General features: G+C 39.8%; 1 protein-coding gene across 37 annotated transcripts in view; it reads left to right on the top strand.

The window, feature by feature from the left end:
* The window catches only part of LOC147369038 (uncharacterized), a 1,156,454-nt gene that overhangs the window by 229,353 nt on the left and 904,513 nt on the right, over positions 1 to 22,588 (top strand). For 15 of the 37 annotated variants that reach the window (XR_015167144.1, XR_015167141.1, XR_015167138.1 and 12 more), the window contains exons 1-2: positions 17,877 to 18,132; positions 18,708 to 18,853. The exons of 6 other annotated variants lie outside the window; for them this stretch is intronic. The gene's annotated coding sequence lies outside the window, so the exon portion shown is untranslated. Of the gene's footprint in view, positions 1 to 17,873; positions 18,133 to 18,688; positions 18,854 to 22,588 lie in introns of those variants that run through there. 16 more of the 37 variants (XR_015167166.1, XR_015167165.1, XM_086410761.1 and 13 more) reach the window with 15 other exon arrangements.

Raw genomic sequence — 22,588 nt, 5'->3', positions numbered from 1 at the left:
ACCTACCCACAGCAAGTCCTCTTTGCTGGAATCCATCTGGGCTAAAAGGTGAGCGTGCACACATGGGAAGACTCTGAGATAAATCAAATACTGACTCAGAACCAGGCAAAGAAAAATGATTGGTTAAAAGAAACCTAGAAGAATTGCCCCATGAAAGTGATTCAAACGACTGTGCCTGTGGGACTCTCTCTGAGCCCATCTGTGTGTCTATCCACAGGCACTTTACTCTTTTTCCTCCTAACAAACACTTTGTTTCACTACTTTTTGTCTTTGTGGGAATTCTTTTCTGCAACGCCAAAGAGCCAAGTCTTCTAATGGCTCTGATTCAACACTCTTCCTGCCACTACCCAACCTCAATCTCTGGCTGGGAACCGAAGCCCTGCTTCATGCTGCTTCAGGCTGAGGCCATCTGAGATCAAGGTGACTGCAGAAGAGAGAGGAGCCATCAATCAGGTCTTTAAATTGTTTATAGTGTCCTTGAAAAATAGGACAAACAGATGAAAAAGACATGAAACCACATTCATGCAGAAGAATGTGTCCTAAAGACTTGATTCATGTCAGGCACTCAAACAACATTCTTGAAGCACCAGAATGAATGGATAGAATCAAAGATGGATGGATGGCTAGAAAGCCAAGTGCTTCAGGAGACATGACCATCATCACGGAAGTATTCTGTCGGAATGAAATTCATTGTCCGTCTGTTGCTGGCAAGAAAACCATGGGCCATATTTCTTAGTGGTATGCCTAATTTTGAACAAATGCAAGTATTATGTGACTAGGTTAGGCAGTATATGATGACTAATCCCCTTTATTCCTATGCATTAAAGTTATCATTTTGTGGGCTCTAGGCAGAAATTTAGCATGTGATACAGAAATTAAATTATCAATTGTGGAATTTAGAGTGCCAGTTTTCTACAAGTTTAAGGAGAACAAGGTAGTTTGGCAATAGAGAAAGCAGTGACCAAGAGGATGGGAACTGAGCCATAAAGATGGGAGGAAAAAGTAAGTCTCATGACATGTTTAACATTTAGACTGGAGATCCCACTTATGGGAGTCCACGGTGTTCCGGGTCTGTGTGTGGGAGTCGCCACAGCAATCTTTGAAGATCCAGCTCAGATGTTGTTTTCTCTGGGAAACTTTCCTGACTCTGTAGTCATTCCTTTCTCTGCAATCCCCAGGGCTTTGTGCTGCCTTGCAATTAGTTTTCTCCTCTTGCAAGAGCAAGAAGCTAGCATATGTTAGTAGTCAATCAATGCTTGTTCACTATAGGCCAGGAACTGTGCTAGTTTCTTTCAAATAAAGCATTTATGCAATCCTTGAAGCAGCCAATTTATTCTCATCATACATATGAGGACCTTGGGCTAAATGTGATATGTATGGTAAGAGGGAAGGCTTCAAACGAGAGATCTCCAGACAATAGCTTCACTGCTCTTTCCTCCATAGCAACTCCATTCTCTTGAGCAGTGCTTTATAATAGGATTAGAATTTTAGCCACATGTGAAATTTAAAGATTTTTGGTAGCCTCATTAAAAAAAATTAAACAGGGGAAATTACACTTCTGTAATAATATTTTCATTTTAGAGTAGTTTTAGATTTAGAAAAAATTTGTAAATATAGAGATTCCTGTATACCCTATACCCAGTTTTCCCAGCACTAGCATCTCACATGAATGTGATATATTCATGACAACTAATAAATCCATATGGATGTTTTATTATTAAGGAATATCCATGCTTTATTCCATGCTGACTCATTAGAAAAGACCCTGATGCTGAAAAATATTGGAGACAGGAGGAGAAGGGGACAAGAGAGGATGAGATGGTTGGATAGCATCACTGACTCAATGGACATGAGTTTGAGTAAGGTCTGGGAGATGGTGAAGGACAGGGAAGCCTGGTGTGCTGTAGTCCGTAGAGTTGCAAAGAGTCAGACACGACTGAGTAACTGAACAACAACAATGCGTTATTCAGATTTCCTTTCTTACCTAGCATCCTTTTTCTGTTCCAGCATCCTATCCAGGATATTCATCACATCTTAGCTTCCTTGGACACGACAGTTTGACAGTTTCTTAGACTTTCTTTGCTTTGATGATTTTAACAGTTTTGAGGATATTGGCAGAAAGTTCCTGAATTGGAGTTTGTTTGATTTTCTCTCATGTTTATATAGGAATTGTGACATAATGATCCATAAATCATCTTTGTCCCATTTCAGACAGAGGTCCTAAAACCCTTGGAATTTCCCAAGTGATAAAAGTGATAGAGGTATCTTGTTTATTCATAACAAACCCCTTTGTACCTTACCTGAGTTTATGTTTATGAGGTGACTTTGAGAAAACACCTAAGTCTGGGGACTGTTTGCCAGGGGAACCAACCATGTGATTGGTAAGTTGGAATTTCAGCTCCACCCCCTGACCTCTAAGGAGGGAAGGAGCTGGAGGTTGATCTCCAATGGTCAATGATTTACTCATGCCTTATAATGAGCCTCCATAAAACCCAAAGGGAATGGTTCAAAGAGCTTTGAGGCTAGTGCAGCTGCACTCATCCACTTGACCCAGATTCCATGAGGACTGAAAAATCTGGCTGTTCAGTCCTGTCCTTTAGTATATTTTGTAATAAATTAGTAATCTAATAAGTAAAATTGTTTATTTTTATTCCAAGAGGGTACTTGGAATCTCAGATCTATAGCGGGTTTGTCAGAAGTGCAAGTAACGATGGGGACTTGTGATTGGTGTCTGAAGTGGGGTGGAGAGGGCTCAGTCTGATTAAACTGTGCCCTTCATCTGTGGGGTATGATGATGTCTCCAGGTAGATAGACTTGAAATCTGCGGATAATGTTAAATTTGCTTGTCTATGCACTCTCAGTTGCTCAGTTGTGTCCTACTCTTGACTCCTTGTGACCCCATGGACTGTAGCCTGCCAGGCTCCTCCGTCTATGGGATTTCCCAGGCAAGGTTCCTGGAGTGAGTTGCTATTTCCTCCTCCAGAAAATCTTACCAGTCCAGGAATTGAACTTGCCTCTCTTGTGTCTCCTGCATTGGCAGGTAGATTCTTCACCGCTGTACCACTTGGGAAGCCCTAACTTGGGAAACCAGTCAGGTTTATTCCCTGTGAAGTTACTCCCCCAGCTCTCCATACTGTATACTCTTTGGGAGGAAGGCTTAAGGGGTGGGGAAGTTACATTCTGTTTCCTCGAAGCTAGAGTATTTACATAAACCATTTGGAATTCCATGTGAGAGATTTATCAATTCTCCTTCATTTCTTTATTTATTGAAAATAAATAAAAGTATCATTTATTTATAGCAGTATAAATTCATGACTATTTAAAAAATTAGATATATATTTTGTTTAACCCCATAGATAAAAATTACCATTTCATTGATAATCAATATGAAACATTTATGAGATATTTTTCATTTTGTTTTCATAAAGTCTTCAAAATCTGGCATGTAATTTACACTTATATTACATCAAATTTGGATGTTAAATTTTCATCAGAAATACTTGATCTAGATTTAGATTTCACAAAATCTTCAATTGAAAAAGTAGATTTACACACCCAAGTATCTAAACATATCTAAAAGTTTTCCAGTAATTAAAGCAGGTGCCAAAAAATCTTTTTCCTTTAATAATTGCATCTGCTTGACAAAATTCACCCATTTTTAAAAGAAGAATTAATTTGACATAGTTTTAAAACTATGTCCAAGTTAATTAAATTCACTACCTCTTCTGTCAACTCAGTATTATCACCATCAAATTGAATAGTTTGCATAAAATGAAAAGCATCTTAAAATTTATTACAATTAACAAAGCATTATTCAATTTTTCTTTTAGCTCTGGAAGCAATTAACCTAACACTGTTGGTTATAGTCAAAATCTTTGCTAAACTAATTCATATTAGAAATAATTGCAAATAAGTATTATTGAGTTTTATTATGAAAAGCTTCTATTCCACCATAAATCCCCATACTGTATTGCTAGGTCATGAAGTAATTTTACTTTCTTTGGAGCATCAAATTTAGCTCATTGATATGCGGTGTCATATCAGTGAGAAAACATAAATCACACTGTTATTTTTTTGTGGCATGCAGCATACTGTCATTTTTCGACTTTGATTATTGAATATTTGGCAGGCATATATTCTTTTGTTTTGTTTCATATTTCTTTTGTTTCAAGAGAATCTTGAACTACAATTAACATTACAGTAAATCTTTGTGAAACTCTCCCATAAGTTAACCAATGAGTATTTGCAAAGGATAAAGATCATTAAATTGTTTGCTGTTTCTTTTAACAGTTTCAGAAAGGGATGATTTTCATTTGCTATGCACAGAATGATTTTCAGAACTCTATCCATCACACTTTAAATGTAGTCTGCCTCAGAAAGCTGATTACGGGTACTTTCAATATGTATCATATATTAATATAAAACAAAAATAAGACACTAATTTCTTGTTTTAAAATTACAGTAAATCCAGGTCGTTTGACCTAGTATAGCTATAATGATGTCATAGTAGGAGCTATGTTTCTTTCATGTCCACTTAAATTATTTGATAATTTTTTAAAAATTAAAAAACCTATGCCATGAATTGGATTTTTTTAGGCTGGGAATTAACAACATGTTTTGGTAATTTTGGAAGTCCTTGGAGATAAAATACAACCAAAATATTAATCAGGCAGTGACATATCATAATAAATAATAAAAACTGGCAATTAAAAAATTTGAATCAATTAATCTTTAATATTGTTAGTAAGATCTTGGATTCTATGTGGAGTCATTTGGTTTAACTGAAGATCTTTTATTTTCTGTAAAACATTTTTTAAAACTTTTCATCAGAGATTTTTTATGTTTATTGAGGTATAGTTGATTTACAATGTTAATTTCTGCTGTATAGTAGAGTGATTCAGTTATGCATATATACATATATTCTTTTTTCATTTTTTTCCACTATGATTTATTACAGGATATTGAATGTAGTTCCTTGTGCTATACAGTAGGACATTGTTGTTTATCTACCCTATATTTAATAGTTTCAGTTCAGTTCAGTTGCTCACTTGTGTCCAACTATAGCATGCCAGGCTTCCCTGTCCATCACCAAATCCTGGAACTTGCTCAAACTCATGTCCATCGAGTTGGTGATGCCACCCAACCATCTCATCCACTGTCATCCCCTTCTCCTCCTGCCTTCAATCTTTTCCAGCATCAGGGTCTTTTCCAATGAGTCAGTTGTTCACATCAGGTGGCCAAAGTATTGCAGTTTCAGCTTCAGCATCAGTCCTTCCAATGAACACCCAGGACTGATTTCCTTTAGGATTGACTGGTTTGATTTCCTTGCAGCCCAAGGGACCCTCAAGAGTCTTCTCTAACACCACAGTTCAAAAGCATCAATTCTTTGGCGCTCAGCTTTTTTTTAATGAGTGCTCATGGTGGCTCAGAGGGTAAAGTGTCGGCTTGCAATGCAGGAGACCCGGGTTCGATCCCTGGGTTGGGAAGATCCCCTGGAGAAGGAAATGGCAACCCACTCCAGTACTCTTGCCTGGAAAATCCTATGGACAGAGAAGCCTGATAGGCTATAGTCCATGGGGTCCCAAAGAGTTGGACATGACTGAACAACTTCACTTTCACTTTTTCAGCTGTTTTATAGTCCAACTTTCACATCCATACATGACTACTGGAAAAACCATAGCTTTGACTAGATTGACATTTGTCAGCAAAGTAATGTCTCTGCTTTTTAATATGCTCTCTAGGTTGGTCATAACTTTTGTTCCAGGGAGCATGCATCTTTTGATTTCATGGCTGCAGTCACCATCTGCAGTGATTTTGGCACCCAAAAAAATAAAGTCTGTAACTGTTTCCATTGTTTCCCCATCTATTTGTAATGATGTGATGGGAGCAGATGCCATGATCTTAGTTTTCTGAATGTTGAGTTTAAAGCCAACTTTTTCACACCCCCCCTGAACTATGCAGGCTGTGGAATTCTCCAGGCCAGAATACTGAAGTGGGTAGCTTTTCCTTTCTCCAGGGGATCTTCCCAACCCAGGGATCGAACCCAGGTGTCCCGCATTGCAGGTGGATTCTTTACCAGCTTAACCACAAGGGAAGCCCAAGAATACTGGAGTGGGTAGCCTATCCCTTCTCCAGTGGATTTTCCCAACCTAGGAATCTAACCCGGGTCACCTGCATTGCAGGTAGATTCTTTACAAACTGAGCTATGAGGGAAGCCCATTTAATAGTTTGCATTTGCTAATACTGAATTTTTTTCTCATTATTTTCTAATAAAATTTTAATAGTAAATAATTTATTTTACTATATCTTCATTTACAAATGGTGTTCTATTTTGTATGAGGATCCAAACTGATATATAGCTAGTCACATTTACAAACTCAGAAGCTGTTGAAAAATCATTTAAAACTTTATTGGACATTGAATCTGATGTCAGTAAACTAATTTCACTGTATACTTTTTGACAGTTTTAATTTTTTAAATCAAATTCATAATGAAAAGAATACTGAAAATGCTCTTAATTTTGTTTACTTAAATGTGTACAATTTTATAATATAGCAAAGAAGCAGGTTTTTCATTTTGCTCTGCTGTAGCAAATTGTAATTGTCATTCTTTGTGAAAACTTTGACATTTTCTTCCAGTTTCTCTTTTTCCTTCCTACTATTATGGCCAGAATACTAGTTCCTAACTTACAGTTGATTTTGTATGAGTAGTATGTCTTCATTTTAAAATTGAAAAATTTTCCATACTTATTTTCTGTACTAGAAACGTGGTTTAATTTTATTATGTTTAAAAAACATTAATTTACTTATCAAATGGACTTCCATCACTGTAACTTCTGCTGTCTATAGAAAATATTCAAATAAACATATGATAGTGCTACATCAGTGCATAGAAAAAAAATCATTCAAACTGAATCACACCATTGAAACCTAGGAGACTGTTCATGACATTGACATTGGTCACTAACTTGTGTGGTCAAAATGAGGCATGAGACAGAAATGCACTATCATGCAATAATTTTATCTTACAAAATGCCGTGGTTAAAATAAAATGTAATCTGCTAAAACAATAGTGTTTAATGGAAACAGTTTACATTGCTTTAATTTTTTATTTTTAACTAATTAAATATTAAATGAAAATAAAAATTCAGTTCTCCAGTCACACTTAACATAGGTTCAATTGCTGCCTGTGCCTGGTAACTACCATATCGACAGAGTAGCTCTGAAAGCTACAGTCTAAATGGTCTGACTTTTACTCCAAGGTCAAGGTTTAAGGAGAAGAAAGCCCTTAATCCCTTAACTAGAGCTGAAAAAATGACTAGAGATAATTTATAGAAGCTTTCTGCCTCAATAACTTTTGTGTAGTTTTGTAACAAGGGAACAAAGTAAGAGAAAAACAGAAAAAAGACAAGGAGTTGAGAAGCAGGTGTCCATAAAGCTATGAATGGTACTTCATAGCTGATAGCTCATGGGAGGTAAATTTCTTTGTCTTTGTGCCAGAACTCATCCTAAACCAAGATAGCAGATACACATCTTAGGATTTTAGGTTGTAAAAGAGAAATATGACTTGCCCTGTGAATGGATGATGATGAAAGGGAGAAAGATTTGGACCTACTTTTCAGAAGGACCTTGTAAAGAAGAGTGCCAGTCAGTGAAGGTATTCACTGCCTCCACTGGGTCCAGGGTCTCTCACTGGGCATGTTCAACTAGAGATTGAGTACAGAATCTGGAGCATTCCAGCATCCAGTGAAAAAAATAGGCTTGGATGAGCCAGAAAGTTTGCTCCAATCTTTAGATTTTGTGACTCAGAATCAGAGAGGCATAAATGGCCTTTTTTCTCCTCTTAAATTAGGAAGCCACCAGGTGTTACAACTTATCTGTATTCTCTTTTTTCAGTCTGTGAAGTGGGTGGTACTTTTGTATTTCCTCCCAAATCCTAAGCGGCAGAACTGTTCTGGCCATATAGATAAGCCCAGTCGTTTGACAGCTTCTCTATTGACACATACATGACTCACTTTGCCTCTATTTAAGGACTTGCTTTCTTCTTATTCTCAGTGAGGACTGAAGTAACTCACAGTAAAAACAACATACTTAGACACTTTAGAAAACAGGGCCTAACAAAGGAGTGTATTAGGTTACAATAGTCCCTATGTCCAAAGAGAAGAATCCAGCTCCCAGGTGGCTTTTTTAATAAGATTGATTGGTGACTTGAGCCAGAGGTGTTTAAATTTAAATCAACAGTCTCTTAATGACAAGAATGAGATGATCTTACTTTTAAAACATAGTTGCAGACTAAATTATCTGAACATTGGAAGAACTCACCCAGCCTTGAAGCTCTGTTTCTAAATGTGAACAGCCAGTCAAAACAGAGGAACACAACATGACAAATTTCAAATTAAGTTTTCCCAAATGCAGTGTTTTCACATATTTAATGGATTTAATGCAGAGCCACTCTAAGCAAGAATTTGCTTTATTAGAAAACCACATCAAATCTGACCCAAAATAATTAAAATTGTTTACTGCTACCATGTGAGTAATGTTAGATGTATTTAATTCATTGATTTACTCTAAGGGTCTTGAGCTAGTATTTTAAAAATAACATTCAAAGTGGTGTTTTACATTTAGAATTCACTCCCCTTTTATCTTTCCATAATCAATAAAATGAGGAGGTTGGGCTAGATAACCTCTGATGCAGTGCTGTTTGTAATGAATAATTTTTGATATTTCTTCTAACCTTGTCTCTCACGAAAGGTCTACCTTATTTCCTATCCTAGGGAAGTCTTGCTGTGCTTTCCCACCCCGTGCTACCCTTCAGCCTTCACCTATAATGTTCCCCCTGACCATTCTTTGTAGTGACCACTACATACATGAAGTTTACTCATCTCTACAGCAGAGATAGAAACTGCAGACACACAAAGAGAAAAGATAAGGCACAGCCCCAGAGTGGCTGAGTCCCCAGAAGGAGAGATGAATAGCAGAACCAATGAGTGGTTAAAATTGACAGTAAAAAGCTCAGTTACTGTCTGCCTTTCTCCAGATTGTTCCAGTGGGCAGTTTCTACAGAGATCACTGAATGTCTGGCTAAGAATTCTCTTCCGCTGAGCTTTGGTACCACCTGATTCTTCATTCCTTCTTTTGCTCTTTACCCTCATAACACTGCTACTAACTTAACCAAGTTAAACTGCTACTTAACCAAGACTTTTTACCATTCAAGAATTTCTGCCTTTGCTCTACATTTCTGAAAACCTTAAACGTCTTTTACTGTCATAATGCTGTATTTCAATGTTTTATTGAAATAACCCACCAAGAGGCAGGTGGGTTAAGAATAAAATCGGTGGTTCCCCTATTCAGATTTCTCATTTTGCTTTTTTTTCCTACTTACTTTGATGGCACATGACCTTTTGCTAATTATAACTCAATAGCGGTTTCTTTTTTGGATTCTCATGCAAATTTATCAATTTTTTTAGGCTACCATGCAGGTTAATAAGTTTGAGGGTGGGTCCCGAGAGTTCAATGAAATGTGTTTTCTTCATGTAGACTCAGAGTTTGAAAATGATCAAATCAGAATGAATTAATTGAGTAGAGAAAGAAGCAAAGTGCAGACCAGGTAAGATATAATCAATAGAGAAAACAGATCTTAAATTAGATTGGGGTACATTGGGATAAGTTTCTAGGGCAGTGTTCTTGTATGTATGGGTGTTAGGGAGGCAGAGAAGGAGAAATTTCGGTGAACTATATAAGAACCTACTCATTTAGTTTTTAGTCAACAAATATGCCCTGAGGTTTATTTATTTTATTTATCTTTGGCTGTGCTGGATCTTCATTGCTAATGGGCTTTTCTCTAGTTGCAGCAAGAGGGGGCTACTCTATAGTTGTGATGTGGCGGCTTCTCTTGTGGAGCGCAGGCTCTGGGACACAGGCTCAATAGCAGTGGCACACGGGCTTAGTTGCTCCATGGCATGTGGGATCTTCCTGGCCCAGGGACTGAACCCATGTCTCCTGCATTGACAGGCAGCTTCTTTACCACTGAGCCACCAGGGAAGCCCTGCACTTAGCTTTTATCTTTGTCAGTACTGTGCTGAACAAAACCACGGTGCATACGATAGACATAGCCCTGTCCTGTGAATCTTACTCGTTGATAAGACGACAGACGTCAAATGGCTACAAATAAAGTATGTAATTGCAGAGTTTTTCACTCTGCACATAGAACGTGATTCTGATCATTTGAAAGACAATATACATGTAAAGAAAATGATCTTTCTCCAAGAGACATGAAAAGGTGTCTGTTAGTCTCAAAGTTAACATTAAGATGTCAAAATAAAAGTGCTCAGTTGATACAAATATATGTATATATATCATATAATTATTGTACTAGGTTTGTTGATTATTTCTTGGAAGATACAGTAGTATTTGGGGTGAATTATGAGAATTAAATGACCCTGGCATGAACCTAACTCTATCTAGCTATGTTGCCTTGAGCATGTTATGTAACCTTTCTGAATCTATTCATTAATTTGAAATTGATGACAATTGACCTCACAATATTGTTCTAAATATTTAAATCATTTATGAAAATTGTCCAGTAGAAAAGTGGTGGTAATATAACACAGGGATATTTGAATAGATAATCACAGTGCTTTAATCACATGACCACATTTTTCATTTAGCAAAAACATTTAAAAGTGACCCTTTCTAAAATTTTGGGCCTGAAATGGATTTGCAGGGAAGAGAAAACTATTAAACCATGGATCTTTGTTTAAGAAAATATTCATACTGATACTTGTACCAAAGATATTTTAGTAAAACCAAGTCAACAAAATTTTAAATGGCTATTGTTGGTGTGTCAAAGAGCAGTAACAAGCTTTTTTTCAGACCAAAGAAGTCTAAAAGTGGATGGAGGGGCTGTAAGACAAATACTCTTAAAATAATAATTTTTGATATTTCTTTTATGTAGCCTGCATGTTTTCCTTTCCAGCGTCTTTCCCCCACCACCTCTGGAACTGGGGCTGTGAGAATGTATCAGCAAGGTGGTGCTGCCTAACAAACTACTCCAAACTGTGACTGATTATAGTGATTTCTTTGCACTCATGTGTCTCCTCTCCAACTGGGGTTCTGCTAATAGAGGCTGAGCTCAGCTAGGCAACCCTGCTTCAAGCTGGGTCCAGCTGGACATGAGTTTTTGATATGGGTTGCACTTACTTTTGCTGCCTGCGTGTTCATTTTGGGGACAGAATGTAGAGACATCAGATGTCTTTGAGGGACCTTTTCATGGCACTTGCAGAGGCATGAAAGTGTAAGCAGAAATATATAATTCTGTGAAAGCCTAGACCAGCACTGGCATGTTGTTCCTTCTGCCCAGAGGCCATTGGCCAAAACAAATTGCATAACCAGATCTAAAGAGGCAAGGAAATATACTTTACTCCTTGAGACCGAGAGACTGTACTCTTACCTGGCAAAGATAACGGATTCTGTCTTAAAGTCCAATGGGAGTTATGTGCAACACAACTATATTCACATCTAATTTTGAAGAATCTCATCATATAGATCAATAGAAAAAAAGAAGAAAATGATAAAAAAGTATTATTGTATCATGAACTTTTCCATGAGAAATTCTAATATACCTTTCAGAGTTTTGAAAGATTCCTTTGCTCAGTTGTTAAGCACCGCTGGATAGTATTTTGAACATTTCAAAATAAACTTTCAGTGGAGCTGAAATGTACTAATTTTGAATACTTAGCCATCTGGAGCGTTAGATGTTTAATTACAGCTGAAAACTCATGAATGAACAGTATGAGGCAGTTTTTCTTTCCAGTGGATCCCAATTGTCTTTGTCTTTATTCTCAGGAGAGAAAAAAAAGAAGATGCCAGCGGTCATATTATGCTATTTCTTGGGCTTTGTTCTTTTCTTCTCTTTTTGTGTAAGCTCATCTTAGAAACATTGTCAAACCTTTTCAAGATCCCTGTCTCATTTTATAAAATATCAACTATAAATGCAAGTCTATCTGGTATGTAAAATAATAGTCATAGGAAAGTATTTTATTTTATTATGTCAACTGCATTTAAGGTCAGTGCCCTCAAAACGTAGGAGTTTTGTATTTCTTTGGAAGCATATTCTTCCCTGTTCAATCTATTTAACACTCTGAATAACTTACGACAATTATAAACATAAAAGAAATGGTTCTATTTTCAGTATGAGAAGCAAAATGGTCTATAACAATTAAACTAAATAATTCAGAGGTTTAAAAAAATTAATCAGATGTGACACTACATTTAAAATTTTGTAGCATTTATAACATTACAGATTTTAGTAATCTCATTTCTCCATTCTCTCCTGAATATACTAAAGGTCAGTAAAAACCCACTCGATAGGCACTATTTAATGCCCCTAAGGTATGTGCAATCCTGCGCAAAAAAGTGTAGAACTCATAGACCTAGTTTCAGACCTTTCTGCCACTGAAGAGTTTGCAGTCTAGTTGAGACGCAGAGAGACTGGTAAGAAATGCTGCTGCTGCTGCTGCTGCTAAGTCGCTTCAGTCGTGTCCGACTCTGTGCAACCCTGTAAACGGCAGCCCACTAGGCCCTGCTGTCCCTGGGATTCTCCAGGCAAGAACACTGGAGTGGGTTGCCATTTCCCCCTCCAATGCATGAAAGTGAAAAGTGAAAGGGAAGTCACTCAGTCGTGTCCGAGTCTTAGCGACCCCATGGACTGCAGCCTACCAGGCTCCTCCGTCCGTGGGATTTTGCAGGCAAGAGTACTGGAGTGGGGTGCCATTGCCTTCTCCGCTGGTAAGAAATAGCCAGCTGCAAATCTGGCACTATTATAATGTGCTACATTACTCACTTTTAAAGGTAACTTCCTCTTCTCCACACCATTTTAATTAGATCTATCCTCACCTTCTGTCATTATCGCTCAACACACTTCGCTTATTCTCTTCAGAACATCTGTTCTAGCTTGTGATTCAATATTTGTATGCTTGCTTATTGCCTGTGACCCCCATTAGATTGGAAGCTCTGACGGCCGCTGCCTGGTCTCACTGATCCACTGCCGTTACACCTGGTGCTTAGCATAAGGGTGAGCATCCGTAAATACTGTGGAGTGGATGGCCAAGTGTGTGAGTGCAACAAAAATAAATAAATAATTATCACTACTTGAGTAAAATTAGAGGATTTTAGTTTGATTTGGTGATTATTTGGAGAACACATAATTTCATTTTGTTCTTGTCTAGGAGGTAGTGTGTTAGGAGAAAGGGGACAGTGAACGTCAAAGAAATGCCTATGGCCCCCTCCTCTGCTACCCTAGAGATATGAGTCAACACCTCGAGGAACAGAGTGTAAGGCTGTGGCCAACATAGTCTCAGGCTTCTGGTTCTCAAAGATAGGTCTTTGTCATATTAAGAGCATCTCATTACTGACCATGCAATCATAATAGCAGCTACTATCTACAAAGTACTTGCAATGTGCAGCAATCTGTGGTTAAGTGCTTGGAGAGTGTAATCTCTGAACCGCAGCCCCGAGAGGTAGATAATATTACCAAACACTGAGGTGACTAAGGATCAGGAGAGGCTAAAGAGAACCAAAGCATCTCAGCTGGGAGTAGAACTCGGCCCTCTCTCTCTCTGAGTTCATGCTCTTAGCCATACCTCTCTCAAGGAAAAGAGAAAATCAGCTCAGGGCCTAGTTCTTCTTCTGATCAATTTCATTTGATTCCTTCTTTCTTGTGTGTGAAAACTATTTTGGTACAGGCCTTTGTACATTCATTCAATGCATGGATGGTTATTGAGCTTCTAGGCCCTTTAAGGGGCTTCCCTGATGGCTTGGTCTGTAAAGAATCTGCCTGACATGCAGGAGACTCACGTTCGATCCCTGGGCTGCAAAGATTCCCTGGAGAAGGAAATGGCAACCCACTCCAGTATCCTTGCCTGGGAAATCCCATTTTCAGAGGAGTCCGTGGGGTTACAAGAGTTGGACATCACTTAGTGACTAAACCATCACCACCACCAGCCCCTTTAAGATACAAAAAATTCACTCATTCACTTAGTCACCTTGTTCCTACACACCCCATTATGTGCTAGGTATAATTCTGCTGCTGCTGCTTCTGCTAGCTAAGTCATTGCAGTTGTGTCTGACTCTATGCGACCCCATAGACGGCAGCCCACCAGGCTCCTCCATCCATGGGATTTTCCAGGGTACTGGAGTGGGGTGCCATTGCCTTCTCCGAGGTATAATTCTAGGTGCTTATAATCTGTCAATAACTTACAGTTAAAGAGTCCTACTCTCATGAAATTTGTATTTTAGATAGACAAATCCTCATAAATAAACAAAATAACTAATAAGCAAATTATGTTGCATTCTAAAAGGTGTTAGAATAGAAAAAACAAAGGATTAGGGGCTTGGCCAAGGGCTCAAGGAAGGAGGAAGGCCAGGTTGCACATTTAAACAGGGATTGCTGGTGAGGTCTCAGCAAGAAGCTAATATTTGAGCAAAGATATGAGGAAGTGAATGAACACCTGGTTAAAGGCTTTAAGGTGGAGTAAGGGTAATGCCTTCCAGGAGTTAACACTCTTGTGGTGAAAAAGCTAAACAAACAAAGTAATTATAAATCATTGTAGCTGAGGATAATAAGCCTTAAACGAAGGTGTGCCCATGTGATGAGATCACAAAAGCATAGAAACTGAATGCCCAGGGGCATTTGGAAGTGTCTTGCTGAGGAGGTGATTTTTCATTCCTTAAACACAGGAAGTCTCGGGGTGATGGGGAGGCCTGACAGCTGGCAGAGGAGCTCACATTCAGGAACAGACAAGGACTCTGCCTGGTGCCTGAAGGGGACAGAGGAGGTGACGGGTTAGGAAGGTGAACTGAACATTTCACTTCTTACACATGATGTGGGGGCCCTGAAGGACTTAAAGTGGGTGTGTTTTACTGATAAGAAAGTTGAGACTCCCAAGAAGAAACCTCCAGGGCTACAAAGCTAAGTGGTGGGCCAAGATTTTCTAAGCCCAAGCTTGTCTGACCTCCGAACCGTGATGACACCAGAATTCCCCCTACATATGTGGAAGGCTGTGATGTTAGTCACTGTAGAACAGTGTAGAACAGTCAGCTTTGTGAAGTGGGTGCTGTTCTGGTTAGGAGAGACTGGCCAGTGGGTTCCCTGCTTTGTCAGGTGTACAGAATCCACTCCGCCTAGTGCTCTCCTTTCCCAAGGAACCCCAAACTTACGTCACTGGGTATTTTACACATATTTACATCACAGACGGAAGGGGCCAATCATATATTTTCCCTTTAGTAGTTGAATATGTGGTGTCATAGGTACACTGACTTCACTGAATCTCACCCAGACCTGCATGAGAACAAGACTAAACTACCTCAAAACAAACAGACCATGAATGTATTCAGTCAAGAAGAATAGGCCCTATTTTTAGGAGTTAGAACAACAACTTGTAGAAACAGTTATGTTGAACAAACTTAAGTTTGATGTTTTAAATTGGAGGAGCATTAAAATTAGATGAGTAAATGTTACTCAATTGTGCATGATCATTATAGTTGGTTTTCTTTCTCTTTTCTGAAAAGGTAACTGTAGAAGCTCCTGATATATCACACTGTTCTTTGAAGGGATGTTTTTTATGTGATGATGGTTAAAGAAAAGTCATGTGTTAGCCTGAATGTCTTGTTTTTTTAATGTATCAATATACATATATTGAAAGTAAGGCCTGCAGTATTTATATCCTTCCTACTAGTGTGTGTGTGTGTGTGTGTGTGTGTATGAGTGTGTATGTGTATGTACCTTTGTAAGTTCTAGGGAAAGATTTATAGAAGTATCAAAATTTCAGAATATACATGTAAATTTTAACAACATGCTCATGCACAATATTAGTTGTGGGAAGATAGATCATGGACCTAAGAACCAATATATTATTTACGGTAGGTAAACTGAGGTTTAAAAAGAAATAGGTCTCTGAAATTCAGTCAGTTACAGAATGAAAAGTTGATCTGTTTCTTATCAAAGGTTCAGGCTGGGAATTTATGTCTAGGGAAGCTCTCCTCCATGCTTTGATTCAGAAATCAAGGCTGCTGGCTGCTCTGACATCTTGAATGCGTGTCTTCCAGGGGGTCCTGAGTGTTGCCATTGAAGTCTCTTTAAATGCGGAAAGAGCGTAGCAAAGCACACTTGGGTGCTGTTAATGGGTCTGGTCTGAAAGTGGCACACGCCACCTCTGCTAATATGCCCAGGGAGGGTTCAGCTGCATGCCACACGTAACTGCAAGGGTGCTGGGAAGTGCAGGCGTGGGCCCAGAAAGGGGAGAGTGTATTTTGGGGGAATATTATTATTATAAACATTTTTATTTTAAAAGACATTTTTTACATTTAGTTTTTTAAATTGGATAGCATATTCAAAAGCAGAGACATTACTTTGCCAACAAAGGTCCGTCTAGTCAAGGCTATGGTTTTTCCTGTTGTCATGTATGGATGTGAGAGTTGGACTGTGAAGAAGGCTGAGCCCCAAAGAATTGATGCTTTTGAACTGTGGTGTTGGAGAATACTCTTGAGAGTCCCTTGGACTGCAAGGAGATCCAACCAGTCCATTCTGAAGATCAGCCCTGGGATTTCTTTGGAAGGAATGATGCTGAAGCTGAAACTCCAGTACTTTGGCCACCTCATGCGAAGAGTTGACTCATTGGAAAAGACTCTGATGCTGGGAGGGATTGAGGGCAGGAGGAGAAGGGGACAACAGAGGATGAGATGGCTGGATGGCATCACTGACTCGATGGACGTGAGTCTGAGTGAACTCCGGGAGTTGGTGATGGACAGGGAGGCCTTGCGTGCTGCGATTCATGGGGTCGCAAAGAGTCGGACATGACTGATCTGATAATTGCTTTGCAATATTGTGTTAGCTTCTGCTGTACAACAATGGGAATCAGCGGTAAGTATTCATGTATTGCCTCCTTCTTGAGCCTTCCTTTCCAGGGAAAGGAAATCCTCGGAAATCCCTGGTCTCTTAGAGGGACCAGGGATCTGCCTGCAACACGGGAGACCCGGGTTCGATCTGAGACCCAGGTTTGATCCCTGGGTTGGGAAGATCCCCTGGAGAAGGAAATGGCAACCCACTCCAGCACTTTTGCCTGGAAAATCCCATGGACGGAGGAGCCTGGTAGGTTACAGTCCATGGGGTTGCAAAAAGTTGGACATGACTGAGCGACTTCACTTCACTTCACTTGAGCCTTCCTCCCACCCCACCAGCCTATCCTACCCCTCTAGGTGGGGACAGTGTATTCTGGTGGGCAGCTGGAGGACTTTGCCTTAACTGCTTACAGCTTTTGATTTATTTTTACATGCTATGGGAGAATGATTCTGGTAGCAAAAAGTACCCTGCCTTTATTTGCTACAGATTCTGTGCACTAAACACGCATAGTCAAGAAAGCAAAGTCTCAGGACTTCCCTTAGGGTCCAGTGGTGAAGAATTCACCTGGCAGCGCAGATTCGATTCCTGGTTGGGGAACTAAAATCCCACAGGCTGCAGGGCAACTGAGCACCGCAACCACTGAATCCCTGAGCTCTGGAGCCACGCCCACTGCAACCAGAGTCAGCTGGGCTGCCGCAATCCCATGTGACGCAATGAACATCTCAACTAAGACTCCTCTAAGCCAAATAAATAAATCTAGGGGAAAAAAAGTAGCCAAGTCTCATGGGTAACAGCTCTCTTGACTTACATTTCTCACTTGGTTAACTTTCTCAGGATTTATACCAATTGAATTGTAGGGCTCATCACGTTCAGGGCGATACCATTTTGAAATAATTTACTGATTCTCAAACTTCAGCAGGTTAAAATAAGAATTAAAAAAAAAAAAATCTTCAGATCAGAATCACCTGGAGGGCTTGTCAATGCATACATTGCCAGGCCCAGAGTTTCCAGTGAGGATTGTTAATTGCACCTCTAACAAGTTTCAAGTGATGCTGATTTCACATCCAGATCTTCAGGCTTTCAAATCATGCCTGCCCTTTGCTAAAACGCTTGGGCCTTTCTCTGCTAGCATTCTCTCCCACCATCTTAGGTCAAAACTAGCTTTCTCTGACTCTAAAAGGACTTGAAGAGTTACCTGCTCACCTTCTGTAAAACAAAACTGAAGTTCTTGAGCTGGTAAGTGTTTTTGGTTCAATATTTTAGTCTCGAATTGTGCTTTCAACCAAATTTAGCTGGAGGGTTAACTGCTTGCTACTTGCTTTAAATTCTGAAGGGTAACTGCTACCCTTCTAGTCCCTCTAACCTGACTTGTTTTTCTTTTTGTTTTGAGTTTTCTTTGCACTGCCTGAACTCAAGTATTGCTTGTCCGCTGGCTCACAAAATGATATTTAAACAGCCTTACTCTGAGGCTGCAATATGTCACTTTAGTTTCTCTTAGAAAGTGAAATACAAGTCAGCTTGACTCGGGATGTTGTGTTTGTTGAATCAAATGGCTAGCTGGTTTGGGACTTCTAAGGAATGTTTTTAAGTTAACAGCCTAATAATACTATATTGAAATTATTAACTTATCCCCCAAAGGGGATAAGTAAAATAAGGTATTTTTTGTAGTTTGACATCTTCAGTTTCACTCATTATTTGAACTAGTAGGCTTACTAATGGTTGCTGAAGGTTGCCTTTATAACTCCAAATGAATTGCACATTAAATTTTTTTTGTTGTTGTTGCTACTCAAAGAATTCTGTCTGGCAAACAGGAGTCTACATGAACTACACTCAGACCCGTTGACCCAAATGTCTGCTTGCTTCTCTTGGTGATTCACAGTAAGACGCAACAGGTGCTAATCCACCTAGGGCTGGAAAGTGCAACATAGATTTGAGGCAGCAGTGTCAAGTCTTACAGGTAATTAACACAGCATGATTTAGCTGGATTTGTACCAAGTGTTTGTTTGCCCATGCTGAGAAAAATAATGCTCTGTCCCTTTCATCAGTGGATCTCAAAAACGCTTCACAGACATTAATTAATACTTATCACACACCCCATCCTCCCCATTTCCAGATGAGAAAACCGAGTGATAGGATCTGGCACAGTCTTTTGCCTGCAGCCTTGAGGGTGGGTGCAGTGAAGTGTAGCCTATGAGACTCATTTTGGTCTTCTGACCTTGGGGTCATTCTTTTTCCTGTTGATGGAATGCTGTCACCGCCTCTTAAACTTGGACAACCAAGTCTAGCCCTTGAATTTAACCTAACTTATTGAAAACCCAAGAAAAAACTGGCGAATTTTGAAAAGATAAAAAAGTCTTTGAGTTATGTCTGACTCTTTGCGACCCCATGGACTCCAGTCCATGGAATTCGCCAGGCCAGAATACTGGAGTGGGTAGCTGTTCCCTTCTCCAGGGGATCTTCCCAATCCAGGGATTGAACCCAGAGGCACCCGCATTGCAGGTGAATTCTTTATCAGCTGAGCCACCAGAGAAGCCCAAGAATACTGGTGTAAGTAGCCTATCCTTTCTCCAGCGGGTCTTCCAGACTCAGGCATCGAACCGGGGTCTCCTGCATTGCGGGTGGATTCTTTACCAGCTCAGCTATTAGGGAAGCCCTGGGAAACATAAGTTATTACATATTATGAAGATAAATCATGAAAGGAGTTGTGGGTGTGTTAGCCCATGTGTGTATGTTTCTGAACAGGTCTCTAACCTTGAGATAGGATTCTTTCTTGTTTAGTTGGCTTTCTGTGCATTTATTGGACTCTGCCTTTGGAAAGAGTGACCAATGGAGTAGGCATGGTCATCTTTTTGCATGTCAAGTCATGGGTTAGCTGGAAATAGAGGTTTACCCCAGGGAGGGGTCCTACACCTCAACTTGACTTTCTCTTGGACAGGTAGCTTCTCCTCCATGCAAGAAAGGGGTGCAGCTAAACTCAGCTTCACACCAAGTGTCAGCACCTGGCCTTCCCTGAAATGCAGGTGCCCAGCTCAGGTGACTAACTGCCACTTGCAAAGCTGCTCTCAAACTTGTCTTAGGGGAAGGGACAGCATTCCTCTAGTTTGGCCCCATGTGAGCCCAGGCCTACTAGTCTGGGTCCCCCTGTCTGCAGGGAGACCTATGCCTCTTCTGACCCCTCTTCTTTGAGTTCCAGCTTACACCAGGTGACACTGCTGTTTGCCCCAGTCCTTTGCACAGCAAGCCCATTCTAGGAGGTAAAGAGAGTTCTTGATTCTCATTTGGGCCTTCAGTCTGGGCATCTACATCACACAGTTCCAGTTTAGTCTCTCAGTTGTGTCCGACTCTTTGCAACCACATGGACTGCAACGCACCAGGCTTCCCTGTCCATCACCAACTCCTGGAGCTTGCTCAAACTCATGTCCGTCGAGTCAGTGATGCCATCCAACCATCTCGTCCTCTGTCATCCCCTTCTCCTCCTGCCTTCAATCTTTCCCAGCATCAGGGTCTTTTCTAAGAAGTCAGTAGTTCACATCAGGGCAAAAGAATTGGAGCTTCAGCATCAGTCCTTCTGATGAATATTCAGGACTGGTTTCCTACAGGATTGACTGGTTTGGTCTCCTTGCAGTCCAAGGGACTCTCAAGAGTCTTCTCCAACACCACAGTTCAAAAGCATGAATTCTTTGGCACTCAGCTTTATGTTTTTCTTTCTTTATAACATTAGTATAGTACACATTTAATTAACATTTCATATATACATATATAAACACCCCCACATGTGTAGTGATGGATATTCATCAACTTCAGATTTTTCTTATGAAAAGCCTTCATATGTCTTAAGGTGGCAAAAAACATAGTTGCTGCTGTCCTGTATATAATCCGTACCTCTTTCCTTCTTGTCTGAGCTTTGGGTTCCATTTCTGTGCTTGAGGTCATTGTTGCTCTATGCTGCTCCATAAGATGATGTAGATTTTTATTACTGCCTCCCTGGTAGTTTGGTGAGTCTCAAGTGATGAAGTTCCTTGGAATTATCTACTAGAGATCTTGATTTAAAAAAAAAATGAAGACAATTTCAGCTTCCTGGACCCACTTGCAGAGATGCAGATTTAATAAGTCTGGGAGGGGGTCCAAATAGCTGTGTTTTTAACAGATATGCCTAGATCATTTAAATGCATGTGGTTCATGGACCACACTTGGAGAAACGTGAGTTGCTTTATTTTTTGCATTTGTTTATTTTGAGTACAGCCTTTGCCAGAGTTTTACTCTTGTAACGTGGTGGTTGCTTACTTTGTTGGTTAAGCTACAAGAATAGCTTTTGCTACTTATCTGATCTCAAAACCTCTCCTCTTACCTGATGTCCTCTCCTGTCTGTGACCTCTTCATCCTCATGTGTTCATTTTAGTACATAAAGGTACAAGAAAAAAATGTGTTCCTCAAGGAGCTTACCTTTTGGTAGGAGTTATAATTTAAAAATCTCCCCGTTACACATTGTCTTAATACTGTTAAGCACCCCCACATTATCTTAATATTGTTTAGCACCCCTTGCTGCTGCTGCTAAGTCGCTTCAGTTGTGTCCGACTCTGTGTGACCCTGTAGACGGCAGCCCACCAGGCTCCCCCGTCCCTGGGATTCTCCAGGCAAGAACACTGGAGTGGGTTGCCATTTCCTTCTCCAATGCATGAAAGTGAAAAGTGAAGGTGAAGTTGCTCAGTCATGTCCGACTCTTAGCGACCCCATGGACTGCAGCCTACCAGGCTCCTCCATCCATGGGATTTTCCAGGCAAGAGTACTGGAGTGGGGTGCCATTGCCTTCTCCGTAGCACCCCTTAGGTGCAAGTAATAAGTTTTTGTTCAGTTAACTAGAATGGTATGCTTTTGGGTGGCGCAGTTCTTAGGAAATGATTATTATTGGTCAATTAAAAAGGTGTTTCTGTGCCTATGTGTATATACATACATAAATATACATTATACTATATAGTAAAAATGAGAATGCAGTTTAAGTTTGGCAAGTTTGATTCCAGTCCATGACAGCTGTTAATATTATACATGACTACACTGGTTCTTCATTTTATGATGGGCCGTTTCCGTGGTCACTGCCCACGTGGTACACACACATGCATAACTAACATTTGTCCCTGTGGCCATTTTATTTCCGATGAGCCTTTTTAGAGAATTGGGATTACTCATTGGTGGAGTATTCAACTGGATTCCCTTGGGCGTAAACGTGGGGAAGCTACATTTAAAGTACATTTTTGATGGGTTAGAAAAACCTGCTATTGTGAATGCCTTCGAACTATATTCTGAGAAGTGCTTGTCTACCTTAAGATATAGCCATATGCTTAGAAAAATGAGTTTGGTTAATGATGGAATAAACAGAGTCAGACTCTTAATTCTGTACAGTCTCTCAGACTTAATACCCTCCATCTCTAAAAAGAAAATTCAGCATGGAGTATTTTCCAAACTTTTTTTTTAACCCAAGTCATCTTTGAGGAATACTAATTTTTTTTTTGGTAGGAGCGTAAACTGGGACATGCTGGCTGAAGTTAAGCCCCTGCTTTTCTGCTACCCTGTGGTTCTGAATACTTATAGATAAGCAAGATTTGTCTTTCTGCACAGTTGGGTCAGGAAGTTCCATCCACTTAGTTGCAGCTCTGGGGTTGAAACACTATTAATTTGTGGCTTCAAAGTCTATATT

The sequence above is a fragment of the Bos grunniens genome, chromosome 7, assembly GCF_055505025.1.
Source record: "Bos grunniens cultivar Pamir isolate PY7600 chromosome 7, Bosgru_T2T1.0, whole genome shotgun sequence".
Taxonomy (NCBI): Eukaryota; Metazoa; Chordata; class Mammalia; order Artiodactyla; family Bovidae; genus Bos; species Bos grunniens.
The sequence above is the reverse complement of the archived record's forward strand: the minus strand, read 5'-3'. Positions and strand labels throughout refer to the sequence as shown.